This window comes from Talpa europaea (assembly GCF_964194135.1).
Source record: "Talpa europaea genome assembly, chromosome: 1".
In the NCBI taxonomy this organism is placed as follows: domain Eukaryota; kingdom Metazoa; phylum Chordata; class Mammalia; order Eulipotyphla; family Talpidae; genus Talpa; species Talpa europaea.
In genome coordinates this window covers 32812645-32830227 of record NC_140073.1, presented here as the reverse complement: position 1 = coordinate 32830227, position 17583 = coordinate 32812645, and positions in this window count along the sequence as shown.

The following is a 17583-nucleotide window of genomic DNA, read 5'->3' as shown; positions in this document are numbered from 1 at the left end:
AAGTGAAGAATGGGATCCCTGTCATTGGAAAACTTCTAGTAGTTTCCTTGTCAGCCTCTATCAGGTCTTCTATGACAGAATTCCATGCTGTACTAAGTATCACTTGATGTTCTTTCCGACTCCTGGATTTTGTAATTGCCTCTCCACACCTGGTATCATGATGTGTCTACTTCTCCGTTCTAGGTTTTGCTTTAGTGATGTAGGATTGATTTTATATTCCTGAACTATCATAGTCCAGAAGACTGTGATGTACTGGGTAAAAACTGCCTGATATGAATTTTTTGTACCTAATTCACAGTGGATATATTCCGTTTGTACTTATATATAAATACATACAGACATACTCATACTATAAATACACACACAGACAGACATATACATATACCATACATATGCCAACATTTATTCACTAGGAAACATACTTGTGATAGAGTCAAACCAAAGAACACTCTGCTGTGTTTTCTGTAATTTAGCATGTTTTATATAATTGAGTTATACTTTCATAGTTTCATTTTCTGTACTTTTTTTATAAAATGATATCAAACTATAATATAGAGGCATCTGAAATTCATTAGAAAATGTTTATTACTTTGAACATTTATTTATCAAATTGATTTTAAAACAAAATATACCTTTGTATTTTGTTGTCTTTAAGAGAAAGTCAACAAAGAGCCTTTATGTAAGTAGGAATTAAAAACTGGTGATTTTTTATTGTTAGAACATTTGAGAAAGATCTATAAATAAAATAGTATGAACATTCAATTACATATTTAAGAATAGCACTATAGTCATTTTGGGAAATTGTGTTTGCAGACTCATTTTACTAATTGAATTGTTGAGAACAGTATTAGTGGTTTCAAATAGCATCGCAATTGATTGCAATTCTAACCTGGGATAATAGATATAGAAGTAAAATGAAATCCATCTTCCTGAAGAACTACTAGTTTTATGAAATGATTAAATCTGATTTTGAAATAAAGCATTAAGTGCAAACCACAAAGAGTTCAAAAAATACTTACAGATCCCATGCAAGATTTAGTGCATTTAGCTTTTAAACACTTTGCTCATTGTGGATGAAATGCTTTTATATTGATGTAGTTATCATGCCAATAAATTAATAAAATGGGGAAAGTTACATATCTTCTCTCTGGAATGGGCTCATACTCCAGAGACAGAGTGTTTTCTCTCAGAATAGACTTCTTCTGACGTGGTAATGCTCTAAGTGTTGGGCTTCTTTTCCTAAATCATCAGAGAAGTCAATTTTCTAGGATGACCCTAAGCCCAATATGGGTGTTATTAAAGCCTTGATTTGGTATTGTGAAATAGAAAGCCATGATGTTGGGAAAATTTACCTGGTGAGAAAGATGCAAGTTTTATAGGAATTTTAGAATTTTTAATAATTTTTATTTAAAAGTATTATACTTTTAAAAAAGTAATTAAACTTTTATATGTGGTCATAGCAGATTACATCACTCTTCCCTGAACTGTTAATGCAGCTTAGATCACTGTTATTAGAAACGTTCTTAAGTTTATTGGGGAGTGAGGTGAATGCTTGACAGTTTTAGAGAATAAACAGATTCTGCTAAAAACAAACCTTCCATAGGATAACTTTTCTTCTGACTTCACCGTGAATACTGTGCAATATAAATAATGATATATAAAGTTGAAATAATGATTTAAAAAATATTTGGGTATCTGATACTCAAATTCATTGTAAATAAATGAATTTATCACTTTATGCCTGTACATTTTAGGGTCACATGTCTAAGTGAAATACACAATTTTTATGAGAATATCTAGTGCTTTTCTTCCCTTCCTTAATAGTAAAACATCCTCATGTATCTTTTTCAAAATATTACTTGTTAATAATAATGGCCATGGCCAACCATTTCTGAAATATTTCAATCATGGTGGTAGTTTCTTAAGATACCTAGCTAGGAATTGAAACAGCTTTCCCCCCCCTTCTCTTCTCATTTTTGCCTGCCTACCCTGTCTTTTATTGCCTCTGCATGTCAAACAGAATATATAGAGCTTACCTTATAAGCTTATTTGTAGAATGCCAATAGGATGAGCTGAGTAGTCGTTATTTCTATTATTAATTCATATTAACTTAGAGAAATTTGACATATTATCTGAATGAGCAAGTTCAGGCAAGGATTGAGGGTGAAAGAGCAAGGCAAGATAGTTAATATTGTAGTAAACATGTTGACTCTGAGGTGCTTGTGCTTCATCTTTGTAGATAATGCTCAGTATGCAGTTGGTATATGGGTCTGAAGGCTTAGGAGAGAATCCAGATTGAATATACAGAGCTGAGAGCCCTTATTGTATAACTTACACAGACCAGGCATTTTTATTAGTATATGGAATAACAAAATTGTTTGTAGAACTATTCATTTGTAAAACCAGAAGCTTCCACAATCTATTTACATTTAGGAAGTAAATGCTAATTTAGGAATAATTTGCTTCATGGGATATTACTGTATCTTTTGCAGTTAAAATTGTAGGCATGTGCATGTTCACAAACATGAAAAGAAGATAGTCATTTCAGAGATGAATGAATAGTTCTTTGAAAAAGAGAAAAATGAAAATAGAAAAAATGTTGATGGTGTTTTGAAAAGACATAAATCCTTTTCAGGCAATAAATTAGTAAGATTTACTGTATGCAATAGTATACTTTTATTTTGTTATTTCTGTGGAACAGTTCAGAAGTAGAGCACTGTTCTTATCACTTCATGTTCAAGCTGATAGAAAGACAGTATGACCGATGTCAAAAGACACATGAACATGCATACATAAATATGATGAGATGTGAAGAAGAAAGTTGTATGGCATTGTACACATCAGTTGCAGAAAGGTTGCTGAGGAAATTGGCCAAATTTGAGGCTTTCTGTGAGAGGGGACCTAGATTAAGGATTGGTTGGAGATGAGACATATGGCTCATCTCTATGAGATGAGAGATGCAGATGAGACATCCATGAGAGATGCAGGATGCAACAGATCTCTTTGGTTGCTGGAGCCTGGGTATCTGAGTTATCAAGTTACCTGGAGCACAGGGGTGGGAGGTGGTGATTACTGTGCATCTTTGACTAGACCAACTTGTTCCCAGGTTACTTACAGTTTGGGGAGATAATTCCAATATGAAAGAATAGCAGATGATAGCTGAGAACCTATGATAAAGTGCTAACGACTATGGTAGTGACTGTAGATCCAGGCCGACCAGATCCAGGATTGCTTTTGTGAATTTTGTTTACATAGGTAAGACTTTTCTAGGTAAGGGAGAACAATGTGCTTGTTGATTTCCTGGCAAGAATGGACACTTGCTGGTAAGAATGTGGGCAAAATGAGCAGTGAAATAAGAAATAAAATATGGGCACTTTTTTTTCTTATAAAGAACATTGCCTTTGTCAACTTACTCCTCTTTTTGGCTTTCATTTCATTTATTTATTTCAGTACTTTTAAACAATTTAAATTCATATTTCTAGTTAGCCCATCAGTTAAAAATGTTCATCTTTAAAAGAGGAATAAAAATATCTTCTCTGCTTGCCTCATAGTTACTGAAAAATTAAAATGTCCTTTAATGGACTTTCTATTTCTGAGATTCTTATTCCAGGAACTCAGCTAAAGTGTTTGAAAATACTTTGTAAATGGTGAAGTAGGAATACAAATAGAGATTAGTGGCATTTGGTATTTAGTTGAGACTATGTAGATGTGTCTATGTAGAGTAGCAATGAGGGTTGAACTAAAAGACTTAATTTGATGTAAGACCCTATAGCAAATGTGCAGTGGTTCCTAATTGCCTCCTCATGAAATTCAAACACTGTTGCTGGGCCAATCTAGTGACTATAAAATGGACAGATTTGGTTGGATGGAAAGAGAGGAATTAGCAAAATTCATTCATTGAGAATAAGAAGAAAGAGATAGGTGATTACTATAACTTTGTGATTTCCAGATCTACAGTACCTTCAAAAGAGAACGTTAAGTAATAATTTCTAGTCCCTGTGCTAAATTATTTATATATTTTCTTTGATTTAATTCTCCCAGTAACTCTGTAGTACTTTGCATAGATAGTAAATAATAAATTTAGTTTGTGAAAAGTCATCTAAGTTTTTGAAATTTGAGTCAAAACTGAGTTTAATTTGTTCTAGTATTTTATACAATTCTTGGAATATCTTTGTTTGATTTTTCTTTTGACTATTTTCTATTTCTTGGTTAATAGCTCGAGAATCTATATAGAATGCTGACTAAAGTGACTTTAATTAATGAAAAAAGTTATATATACATGATGGAATACTACTCAGCTGTAAAAAAAAGACAAAATCTTCCATTGTGACAACATGGATGGAACTAGAGGGGATTATGCTAAGTGAAATAAATCAGGAGGAGGTAGACAAATACCAGATGATTTCACTTATATATGGACTATAAAGAAACAGACAAAACTAAAACAAAGTAAACCCTAGAAATCTGACTGCAGAATTGAGGCTGTCAGAGGGGAACAAGCCTGGAAGAGGGCCCAGTGTACTATGGTAGAGGTTTATTGGTACTTTGGTGGTTGACGTGGTGTGGTAACATACATCTAAAGAGGTGTGAACCTGTACCCCTATATAGTGTTGTAAACCAACATACCTAAATAAAAAATAATTAAAATTTAAATCTTTTTAAATGTAATTCTTAGTTTATTTGTATTTCTTTGGAACATAATTGTAAAAGAGTGATATTACCATATTTTGGTAGTCATATTACAGTGCTATCTACTAACTGTACTGATATATTTCAGGGCTTCTGTATCCCCATATTTTATTCTGAGTCTTCCTATCCATTCACATCTGATTTTCTATAGTTGATTAGATTGGGATTTGCTAATTGACACGTAGGCTTTCCACAGTTTATGACCTGTGTTGCTTAGCTTATAAAGGTGGAATGATCAAGTAGTCTCATTGTATAATACTTACCCATCACTGTCCAAGTTTTGAACATTACTGAAACTTTTTGCCACAAATTTTCAAAGTTAACCTCACAGGTTATTAAATTTGCAACTTTCTAGCATCAGTTTTTTAGCTAGCTTGAAACAGCTATGTCCTCTTTCCCTTGCATTGTCTGTTTGCATCTTTCCTTCTCATTTTGTATGTTCTGTACATTCCCTTTGTTGAAGAAGGAAAACACAAATTAGGAATTAATACATTTTTAGGATCTGATTTATACATATAACTTATTACTGTTTTTTTAATGAATTGCAACATTCTTATGAAATGCTTACATTTACATTTAATCTGATATCACTTATAAAACACTATTAAGCCAACTATTTTTACAAAGTTACTGTTACTGAGTCAGGCATTAGCTTTTTAATGTTCTAGTGGTAATAGAATGATGTTCCTTCAAGAATTTGGATACAAAATGGAAAGCAAGAGTTTGGGGTTTCCTTTAGTACTTTTACAAGTTTTGCTTGAGCAAGCACTGCTGGAATCTTTGGGTTGTAGAAGCTTAGATGTGATGTCTTATATTAAGCTTCAGCATCCCTGCATACTGGTTGGCAGATAACGATTCTCGTTTTACAGCTCAGAAGACTGAGGTGCAAATGTTAGATAGCTTGCTCAGAAACACTGCATGCTCAGCAGTGCAGTAGGAGCTATTATCAGTCCACTCATGGAATCATACTTCTCTGATTAAACAGTTTCAGGTAATGCTACATCAGTTTGCCCTTTGTTCATGGTCACTTATTGTTAATCAAGGAGTGGGAATGGATCACAGTGGTTTGTAAAAAAAATGTTGCTTATTTAAATTTTAATGCATAATACATTCTATTTGGGTTGTTTCTCATAAATTTGTCAAAATGGCATGAGAATTCTTTTCGAAAAATGAGATTCTAGGAGTATTTGAGTTTTCCATTGTAATTTTCTTTTTACTTTAAAAAGAATGTAAATAGTTTTTATAGTGTGAAACTTGGAAAACAGGTCTACTTTAAAATTAAACTACCATCTTTGATTTCTAGTTTCAAAAATGTATTTCTTTCCAAAGAACATATTATTAATATGGTTTAATTACAAACTACATATGGAAATTCTTTTTGCCTCTATATACTTAGTGTATTTGGCTTGCTTCCTTTAAAAGTATGTTTGTTTCCTGAGTCCAAGTTTGAACATTGAAACATTAACAATTAGGTCATAGTTTGAAATTACGGATGCCTTTTACATGAAAGAATACATGTTTTAAAATTTTTCAATCTATGAACCTCAAAGTCTATTTTTCTCTTTTTGATGAGGACTGCCTAAGTTGATATTTGTTGAAAGTTATTTCTTTGCAACATTCTGATGCTTTATAAATAAGTATCTGAAATTTATCTTGTATCAACATTTTTATTTTAAAATAGCTGTAGTCTTATAGGCAATTGAAAGAAATAACACAGAGAGGACAGAGTCTGGCAAGGTGGAGCAGACTGAAGCTGCCAAGGCTCACCTTCTCCAGATACCACAACAAAACTGCTGTAAAAACAAAAACAAAAAAACCACGAGGGAAAAACTGACTACCATAGCACGTAACAGGAGCATCAGTTTGATGGAAAGGGGTAGGAAAACCTTTAGGAATGGTAACAGGGCAGCACAACCCACAAGAGGGGGTTGCTGGTGTCCAGAAATGGGCAGCTGGTGTTCAGAACCCTCTATATCTATTGACTCAAATTTACATACCACTGGAGCACCTAAGACTCAGCACTGCATAGGGATCCATGCATGAGTAACTAGGATGGAGGGTATATTTCTGGAGGGCTGCAGAGGTGAGACCAGAGGCCAAGAACTACTGGCTTGAGTCTGATACTCTTAACACAGACCAACCGCACTGTGAGTTGAGCACCTGGACCTCCTTAGAAAAGAGGCTACTATTTGAAGCCCAGGCTGAGACATCTAGAATACCTACCATTCCCTCTATCAGACTGAGATATCTAAAACATCTGCCACACCTGTCCCCAAAGACATGTTTGAGCAAACTAGAGCTTGAGCATCTGCCAGCAGTGGTGCTCACAACCCAGAATAGGACTTTGTGCTGAGGACCAAAGGAGAGAAATTTCCACCCTGTGACTCCATATCAGTTGCAGTTTATGCACAGCACTGCATCTAGTGTTTAAAAATAACCTAGATTAGAAGTGGGCATGAGACTGTAAGAAACTCTGAGGCCAAGGGGCAGGCTTGAAGGAAGGGATTGCTATGATCCCCCAACACATAACTCTGGCAACCACTTACTTACTGACCACTCATATCCTTTATAAGGTGCTAACTCTGTTCCCCATTTTTGTGACAGATTGTCTTTTTATTCTTGAGCTGTAGGAGATCCTTACATCAAGGTACAAGTCATTTGTTAAGTATGTGTAATATGAATATTTTCTTCAGCCAATGGCTTGCATATTCAGTTTTTTAATAGTGCTTTTTGAGGAACTAAAGTTTTAAATTTGATGAAGTCTAGCATATCAAATTTTCTTTTATGGTTAATGCTTTCTGTATTCTTTTTAAGAAATCTTTTAACTTATCTGAAAGTCATGAAGATATTCTATATTTCCTTCTAAATCCTTTTTAGATTCAGCTTTTATATTTATATTTATGATTTATTTCACGTTAATGTTTGTACGTGTGAAAGATAGGAGCTGACATTTAATTTCTTTTTTTTTTTTTTTTGTATGGATATGCTGTTGTTTCAGTACCACCTGTTGTAAAGACTTTTTGAATTTGTTGAATTACTTCCCCACCTTGGTTGAAATTCAGTTGATCTCCGCTCCCTTCCATCGATTTGTTTATCCTTACTGCAATAGTATAGTGTCTTGATTGCTGTAGCTTTATAGGAAGTCTTGGAACCAGGTACTGTGAGTCTCCAACTTTTTTCTTTTTCAAGATTATTTTTGTTTTCTGAAACATTTGCTTTTACAAATACATCGTAGAATCAGTTTGCCAATTTCTATAAAATATACAACAAAGCTAAGATTCATAGCACAGATCTTGGTAAATTCAAAACTTGTGGTGTTTCTTAGAAGTCATTGTGTGCTCCTTCTTGAAAAAAATATTCCCTAGGAGAATGGGGTTATTTCTTTTTGAATTTCCATATTATTAATTTCTAACATGAAAGCCTATACTAATAAAATAATTTTCCAGGTTTTTCCTGGAAACATAGTTGCCTTATCCATTTTAGTGTTTTGTAATAGAACTGAGTTGTTATTGCTTCACTCTTAAGAAATTAAGGGTTGATTTAGTACAAGAAGGCAACAGCAGGTTGACAATATCTGTCTACAAAGGATATGTAAAAGAATGAGCTTTTTCCGCTGTAGTATCAGAATTGATCTTCCTTCTGTTACATTGATTTTCTAAACAGGTTTTAGGGAAATAATCAGGAACTGTTTTTATGGCACTGTACTGAATGAAGTATCAGATACTGTAATAAAGTAGCTTTATTGCTTTTATATTTCCACACTTGATCTTAGCCAAAAGGCTGAGAAGTGAATGCTTTTATATTTTCAAATAAATTAAAGTTTTCCAAAAATTTATATCAGTGTATGTTTTTGCTATTATCTTGAAATATATGTTTTAATGGTTACATTTCTTAGTGACTTTAAATTACAAAGAGAATTACATTACATTACATTTGATGTTTTCTAAAATTTACCTAACCATATTTCAGTATTCATTTTGTAATTATTTCTGAGTTGTAGTCTCACATGTATAAAACATTATCTGTAATTTATGATTCTAGTTATATAAATTGGTCCTTTTTAATCGCTTGTAGTAAATGCATGTAAATGCTATGAATAAGATCTTAAAGTAACTTTTATGACATTTTAATAGGTTCATGTTTGAATTAAATAACTGAATTGCAACTTTTAATTTCAACTTGGAGTGTTCATAGAATAAAAAATGTGAATTAACTGAACTGAATTAGGGCTGCTAAGGATAGTGATGGAAAGAACTGAGAACTAAATTCATTTTATTAGTGATCATATTATTTTTATGAGAAAAACAAGCCATTTTGCACTAGATGACAATTATTTTGTAGTAAAGAAGTACCTTGGAATTATAGATCATTTTTCAATTTTATGTGCATTTCTGGCAGCTGAAAATAATTGCTGATATGAGCTTTCCTTAGGAAAAGAGGAGATTATATTATCAGCTTTGTAGGGAAGCATCTTTTCGTCATTGATCAGATATATTGCTCTAGAAGCAGTGTAATATTATTCTTAAAAGTTTAGAATTCTCTAATATAAGTCCAATCAAAGAATAACTCAACTGTAAAAAATTGTTCCATGTGTGATTCAAAGTGATTCACAGTCTGAGACTGATGATGATACAGTGCATAGCAAGATGCTCATTGTATGTGCTGTGGCCATCTATAGTTTTAAAGCTTGATAGATCCAGGGGGCCTGGAGCTATGAGTTTGATTTTGGTTTAAAAGATAGTATCTGGTGTTCTTATCTGTTCATATTGGGATACAAAAAGATGTCCTGATATTTCCCACAACATGTTACCCAGGTATATTTCACTTGCTTCTGATTTCCCCCATTGTGCTGTTGTATACAGGCATAACTCATATATTTGTGGAAATGGGAGGGCTAACTGAATTGTTGTTATATTGTTTTATTATAGTTGAATCCCTACAGAAATGTATTCCTGCCAGGGCTCTTTTGCTTTTCTTCCGGTTCTCTAAATTATGATTTGCCTCCAACCATAATGTCTTCCAGCTACAAATAATGACCAATAATTGGATAGTCTTGAACTATGTAACACAGTGTTTTAGATACTTTTCATTCCGTGACTCATTTGGTCTTCCTGTGAACCCTTTGAGATAGGTGATATTTTCCCCATCTTACAGGTGGGGAAACTGAGACTAATACCACACAGCTTGAAAGTGACAGAGCGGAACTGTGAACCAGAGTGTTTGTGCTTAATCCCATTCTATTCTGCCTAACTTGAATAAGAAATTCCAAGTAAATATTATCATCAGTGTTTTAAACATTATTTTAGCAATGCCATAAGTTAGAAAGTTCTTACTCTATGTTAAAGACCTCTCCAAGAAGCTCATTCAGTAATTTCTTTAATTTTCACTAGAGGTCAGTCTATCACCTTGCAATGTAAGTATTATATGCTTTCTGTTCTTGGAAATTCAAATTTTTGAGTGTACTATGTTAAAGAACTATGCCACGGAAGAGACTTGGGTAGCAGAATAATTTTTGAATTAGAAACATAATCAAAGACATAATCAATCTTTATGTAGTAAAAGCACATATGACTTTTAGAAGACCCAGTATTGGTTCAATAAGTTGTATTTGCAAAATTTAATCAAAGATTACTGTGAAATGATATCTGGCACAGAAAAGGCTAGTTGACCTTGACCTTACTTTATTATCTCTAATCTGAGCACATATTAAACATTAAGCCAATTTTGGGGTACTAGTACTCCAAAGTTCTCTTTGTGATTCATTTAATTCAATCAAGGAATTAGACTGTACTCTTAGAATAATGAAAAAAAAGTATAATTATTTAGTGTTCACTAATAGATACTCTGGAAACTTTAAGGTGATATAAATCTAATATTTTTTAAAAAGCATCCTAAAAGTTTTATTTCTTAGCTTTCAAGTTTTAGAAATAACAAGGCATTGAAATAAGATGCAGAAATCATGAGTCTTCATTTAGGAGCAATATTTTAAGGAAACTTCTGTGGTTGCAAAAGAAGTAATATTTTGGAAGGATCAAATATTATTTTTGGGATAGTCTAGCATGATCCTAAGTACAGAGTAGTTTATTAGTTGACCAAGGGTGTTAGTTATATGTAAGTAATGGTTCTGGCTATTGTAGGTTGAATAAAGCCTTTTAGGCAGCCTTCACACTAATGGAAACAATCTGACTTGACTTCAGATTTGTCACACTGGAAATGAATGTCAACATGCAGAAGAGGCCAGACCAGGGAGGCAAGTCATACAGGAGGGGTGAGTCAGCAGAGTTTGTAGGTCTGGATGGGTAATAAGTTAAATCCAGGGGATTGTTGGTAGAATGTGGAATAAGAGAGTTCTGTAGATATAGACAGGTAGGCAGAAACAGATAACCTATTGGGATTCTGGATATTTAAGTTGCACTATGACCCTGAGAATAATTCAGAGCAGAGGAGAAAAGCAAATGAACATGAAAGTTTATGATTTCTAATTCTAATAGTATCTTTCTCTTATTATGTTCCTATTACATGCCTGATAATGTGCAAGATCTTTGTACACACACACACACAGAAAAAAATACAAAAATATTATATATAACCTGATTTTTTTCCTTATAATAATCTTGTGAGACAGATTCTAATCCTCTTTTCCTGGCAAGATGACTGAGGTTTAAAGAGTTACAATAACTTGCCTGAGATTATATAGCTTGTAAATACAGAACTGAGATTTGAACCCAGAGTTTTGTGACTGCAGATATAAAACTCTGCTTCCTGATGTAGAAAATATTTCTTTTCTGCCCCAGTTTTATGCTGCCTGCAGTGTAAGTATTGTATGCGCTTATATCCTATGGGAAATTAACCCCACAGGTAAGCCCCAATTACAACAAAAGTGGAGGGTTATCACTTCTGTGGAGGTGGGGGTGGTGATGTATTTGTTAAAAATGTGAAGTTTCTTAACCTTTGCCTATAAATCATAGTGAAGACTTATATTCTCTATGTGGCAGTGATCTGATGATGGTGAATCTATCTCTTGAACTTCTTACTACTTTGTTGTTTTTTTTTTTCTCCTCTCCTAAAATCCACTAATTATCTTAGTAGGTGTTCTCTCTGTTGGTTTGGGTTTTCATAAATGACACTCCTGGAGGTGCCCTCTCAAGGACTTTCGAGAGTCTTAATAGGAAGAGTAGTGGGCCCATCTAAAAGGAAGTTTAGGGATCACTAATTTGGTCTGTCAGTATACTTTTGTCACTTTATTTTTACACCTGCAGGCAGCAGTGCTTCTAAGACCTTTTAGTCCTTTAAAGATAGCTTTGATCCTGGATCTCTTTCTGCTTGGGATATGTTTTTGAAGGGATGAGGACAGAATGTCAGCTTTCTTCTCCCAAAGGCACCCATTGCTGAATTTCCCCTATAATCTCAGGCTTTCATCATTTCCTCCATGTTGATGGTGGCACTAGACCTGGGGAATAGCATTTATCTTTTGTTTTTTGACCTAAGTGACTGGTTAATGGTGCAAGGGCCATCAGCTAAGAATACTTTTAATAAGGCCCTCTTTTTTTGTGGTCTAGTCAGGGTCTACCTATGGTCAACTGCAAAAAAGTATTTTCCAAGTTCTCTCACTTTTTTCATCTGAAGTTGCTTGAAGATGATACTTAGGGGGAGTACATCCACATGCTGTACAAGGGCAAACAAATGGAAAAGTCTTCTCTTTATATAACTTTTAATCTCCTGGGTAAAACTTTTATTTATTTTTGGTAAAATAATATATCATTCTTACCCTAGCAGTAAAATGTGACTGTGAATCTACAGGTGTCAGAATTCCCTTTTAAATCTTAGAAGAATTCTGTAAGGCCATAGTGCCCACTTCCTTCTGAGATTTTGGGATTGAATATATTCATCTTTGTTTTTAATCCATGAATGCCCATTGTCAGTTCTCTCCTACTTGCTACTTCGTAGGGAAGGAAGACATAGGGAAGGGAATTCCCTATAACCAAATCTATAAACCTGCTTGTACCTGCACCCATCCATTCTTCCTCAGGTAGCTTCCAAAGTGGCTTTCCTACTCATTTTCACACCTTTTACATCCTACAACTAAAGTCTTATTTTACAAATACAAGTATGATCATGTGATTCTTAAAATTTATTTATTACTTTGCATTTTTACTCTTAGGATAAACCTCAAATCTTTAGCATAGATTACAGGACACTATAGCAAATGGCCCCTTGCCTGCGACACCAGTTTTGACTGACAAAAGCCTAGAACTCTTTACAGTCCAGCTTTCTGGGCCCTCATGATTTCCTCTAATCTTCCAAGTTTCTTCCTGGATCACTTTGGAATACATTCTTTGCTTTCCCTAGCTAACTACTTATTGTCCTTCAGATTTCTAAGTGCCGTTCTTTCAGATAAATCCAAAGGTTGTTATATCTTTTTTAATTATCAAATCAACTACATTATTTTCTATATTCTTTTATTGCCAGAGTTCAGAATAGCCCTTTGAGGTTTTCCTTTTACTTTGGTGTTTAAGAACTTGCGGGGCGGGGAGGTGGTCCAAAGGATTGTCAGTTTCATGCAGTAGGTCGAGAGCAAACTGGAAATCTGGTTATTAGAATATTGCTGTTGCCAAAAAAGACTGCTGCCATTGAAGACTGGTCCTGTACAGTTCAAGGAGGGTAAATTATCTATTGTATAATGATGACTTGTACAAGGCACAGATGTATCTTCAGTTTATATTTATATGTTCCTCTTGTTTTATGGTGGTTATGGCTAGGCTAGAGTTTCCCTTCCTCCATAAATTACTGGACTGATTTGAGCTTGGTTCACCAATTCAGACAGCTTCTAACTACCAAGCACTCTTTTGATAACATTTGTATCCCTTCTTGCTGGAAGATTTTGGCAGAGCCATATCAGGTTTATTCCAAAATGTTTCCCTAGCTTTGAGTTCCAAAGAATACTCCCAGAAAGCCTAAGGACTTTGTATTCCTAGAAAAAGGACAGTAATTTTTTGATTGCATACCCACAGAACACTTTGTTATATCCATATAGAGGCTACTTATTCATTTTCAAATTGTCACTAGGGGAAGGAATTTAAGTGATACTTTATAAAATAAAGGAAATTAGTTTCAAGGAGACTTTTGCCTCTCCCCATATTGTAAATCAACTCAGAGATTTTCTAGCTGAAATAATTTAATCCATATCTCTTGGGCACTCTAATCTCTGCTTTAACAACTACCCTTTTACTCACTGATTGATCTGTTATCCTTGCAATTATTTGTTAAAAGTCTGTCTTCCCTATTATGACATAAGCTCCAAATGGGTAGAAATATTTTTTGTCTTCTTCATTATGTATCTTTAGTGCTTCTCAAAGTGCCTTGCATGTAGTTTACATTTCATGCATATTTGAGTGAGTGGATTCTCAGTTTTCCAAGGTAGAATTTTAATAGCAACTGTTACTTCTAAACATTCGGAAGCTATTTAGAAAGGTAAAGGCATGTTAACTATATATATATTCCCTGTCATGGAACTAAAACTCAAGAAATATTAATAGAATGAAAAACAAACAAAAGTCCATGAAACTGAAATGGCTTAGTTCCAAGTTATGGACTGGTATCTAGGATATAGGTTGAAATATAAATTAAATCAAGAGAGAATACTAACAGCTGCTACAAACTTCTCTAAATTGTAAATGAAGTGTGAATTTCACTGAAAGTGGAGGTACCTGAGTGCCCCATTCTTTTCAGTTTAGTAGTTTGGTTAGGCCATATGAAAAACTGGAAAATTCCCAAGTAAGCCAGTTCCATATCTCAGAATAGAGGGAGAGGACCATCTAAGGGAACAATATCTTCTTATACTTCACTTCTAACTTACAGCAAAGTAAGGGGGGAGAGTGGAAAAAATGAGCTTTGCAGAAATTGACCAAAATCAAATGAGCAGGAAATAATAAGAAATAAATTTGCAAATCATATTTGGCTAAACTGTTTTAGTCTAAGCATATAAATGAAGTACATTTCAGATTATTTTGGGAAGTAAATTCTAGAAAAATACATTAATATCCACACAAATAAATTGAAAGGAAAATAGGATTTAAAAAAAATTGGAATACTACTCAGCTATTAGTAAAGATAAACTCTAGCCATTTGTGATAGCACGGATGGAACTGAAGGGGATTATGCTAAATGAAATAAGTCAGAAAGAAAAAGACATATCAGATGGTGTCATTTGTATGTGGAGTATGAGAAACAAAGCAAAGGGTGAGATAAAGTCAAACCTATAAGAAACCCTATAAATATGACTATAGAACTGGGGCAATCAGAGCGGGAAGAGGTGGAAGGAGAACAAAGTAGGAAGTGGGCTTTGTGGACTATGGTGGAGGACTTTTGGGTGCTTTAGTGATAGATGTGGTGTGGTGTGAAGGGAGAGATCCCATACCTCCAAAACACAATCAAAGATGTAAATCAATGTTACCTCAACAAAAAATAAAAAAATAGGAATTAGTGATGAGAATCATGGGATGTGAAGCTTTGGCACTGTTGGTAACCATATTCCCTGCCTTGTGGAGAAGTTGGTCTTTCTATGATGGTAAGAACAAAATCATCCTCTAGAAGTAGAAATAAAACAGTAAAAAAGGAAAGGTTTATCCAGGTTAAGATAAACACTGGTATTGGTGGTGGAGATCAAGTCTATGGTTCTAATTATCTCTGAGGCCCAGCTGATCTTTATGCATTTTCTAGAGTTATTTTCTAGAGTTCTTCCAGTAAATTCATTTTATTTAAGCTTGTTCAAGTTGGGCTTTTGCCATAGTCTTGCAACTAAATGTTCTATCTGATGTACTATAGGTAATAAAGATAGGTAGAGAAGATACAACATATACATTATTGGTGTACCTGATAATGACAAATAGAAACAATTCAAATATATATGGTGAAACAGTCTTCATATTAAGGAATTTTGTAACCCGTAGATCAAAACATCATATAAAATGTCATACAATTCTAGGTAAAACTGAAACAAAATGAACAGTACCAACTAAGTATAAAATAGTAAAGCTAGTGTGCTTCAAAATTAAAAAAGGAATTTTATAGGCATTGAGGCCAAAAAACAAGTCACCTCAAAGATGGAAAATCAGACTGGCTTGGACATCATGGTGATGTGGTCAAAACCAGGGGACAGTGGAGTAATATTCTAGAACATTTGTGGGGTATATATGGGCAAATTTGATACCTATTCAAACTATAGTTTATGTATAAAGGTAACCCACAATATTCTCAGACATTCAAGAATGTACCTAGTTATTGAAAAAAAAAGCCTTATGAATAAAATAGTTATCTAGGTAATGAATAAGGAAGAAGAACTTGAGAATGGAGAAGAAGATATATGAAAGGTTTGGCAGAGCGTATGAAATCTATTTGAATATAGAACTAAGTCAATTCTGAATAATTATGCATTTATTACACTTAACATCTATGCATTTAATAGAAGAAAATGTAAAAAGCTGTAAGGCTAACAATGGAAAAAGTAATTATATAACCAATATAAGATGGGAAAGATAGATGTGGGAGAAGTAGGTACAAGTATGTGAACTTCTCATTTTTTTTCTAATGGAGAATCAGAAATTGATGAATTTATTTGTCTGAGTTGAAATTGTGCCTCTGCTACATGCCGTTTTGTAATCTCAGATCAGTTTAAATCTCATCTGAAGTCAGAGAATCTTTGTATCATGAGGCAATAATGTTACCTACCCATGAAGGTTGTTAGGAGGATTAAATGCAATAATGTAGGTAAAGTGCTTAAAACAATGCCTGGTAAAGAGTAAGCACTAAAAAAAAAAAATACCTGTTATTATTTATTATTATTATTTTAAGGAGAAACATAGGAAGATAATTTTATAATTTCAGGACAGAGACGGTCTTTCTAAGCAAAACCGTAGACCCACAGGCAACAAAGGAAAAGATTAATAATCTGACTTCATGAAAAGTAAATGCTTTGTGTGGCAAAATCACCATGATAATAATCAATGAACAAATACCCAAGTGGGGAAGAATAATTGCAATATATTTGACAGAAGAAGGATTGATATTGTTAATATTCAGGGATCACTGATAAGTCAACAAGAAAAGATGAGTAACCCACTATGAAAATGGGTAAATCAATATAAACATTTTACAGAAAAATAAAAACAATAAAAATTTGAGAAAACACTTAGTCTCACATATAATTAAAGAGGTAGAAATTAAAGTGAAATGCCATTTTTATTTACCAAAGTGACAAAGATTAAAAAGTTTTAAAATATCAAATGATGGAAAGGGTGTGGCATAATAGGCATTTTCATATCCTTTCTGGAAGGTAATTTGACATTTATCAAATTTATCAATGCTTATACATTTTATCTCTGCAGTGCTGCTTTTAAGACTATATCCTACAAATGTATTTATCATAGGATACGAAAATATATATAAAAGAATGTTGTCTACGGTATCACTTAGAATAACAATTTGGAAAGAATTTACTTGATTATTGATGTGAGTTTGTTAAATAATTTAAGGTGTTTATATATCTTGGACTATCAGATAGCCATTATAACAAAAAAGTCATAAATGTATGTACTGACAATGTAAAATGCTTAGGCTTTAAATATTTAGGAGAAAAATTAAGTTATATATAAAATATACTTTACTGGGCCTCCCCGGTGGCGCAGCGGTTGAGCGCTGGGTTGCGAAGCTGCCCGTGGCCTCTGCGGTGCCGGTTCGATCCCCGGCTGCTCCCCGGCCACCAGAGGAGGGTCCCACATGGCGCACAGACCTCTCCTGCCGCCTGCTGCTCCCCTCAGCAGTGTACTTCGGTCCTTCTGCCTGCTCTGCTCCCCGCTCTGGCTCTGGTGAATTCTCTCACCATCCCGCGCTTCTGAC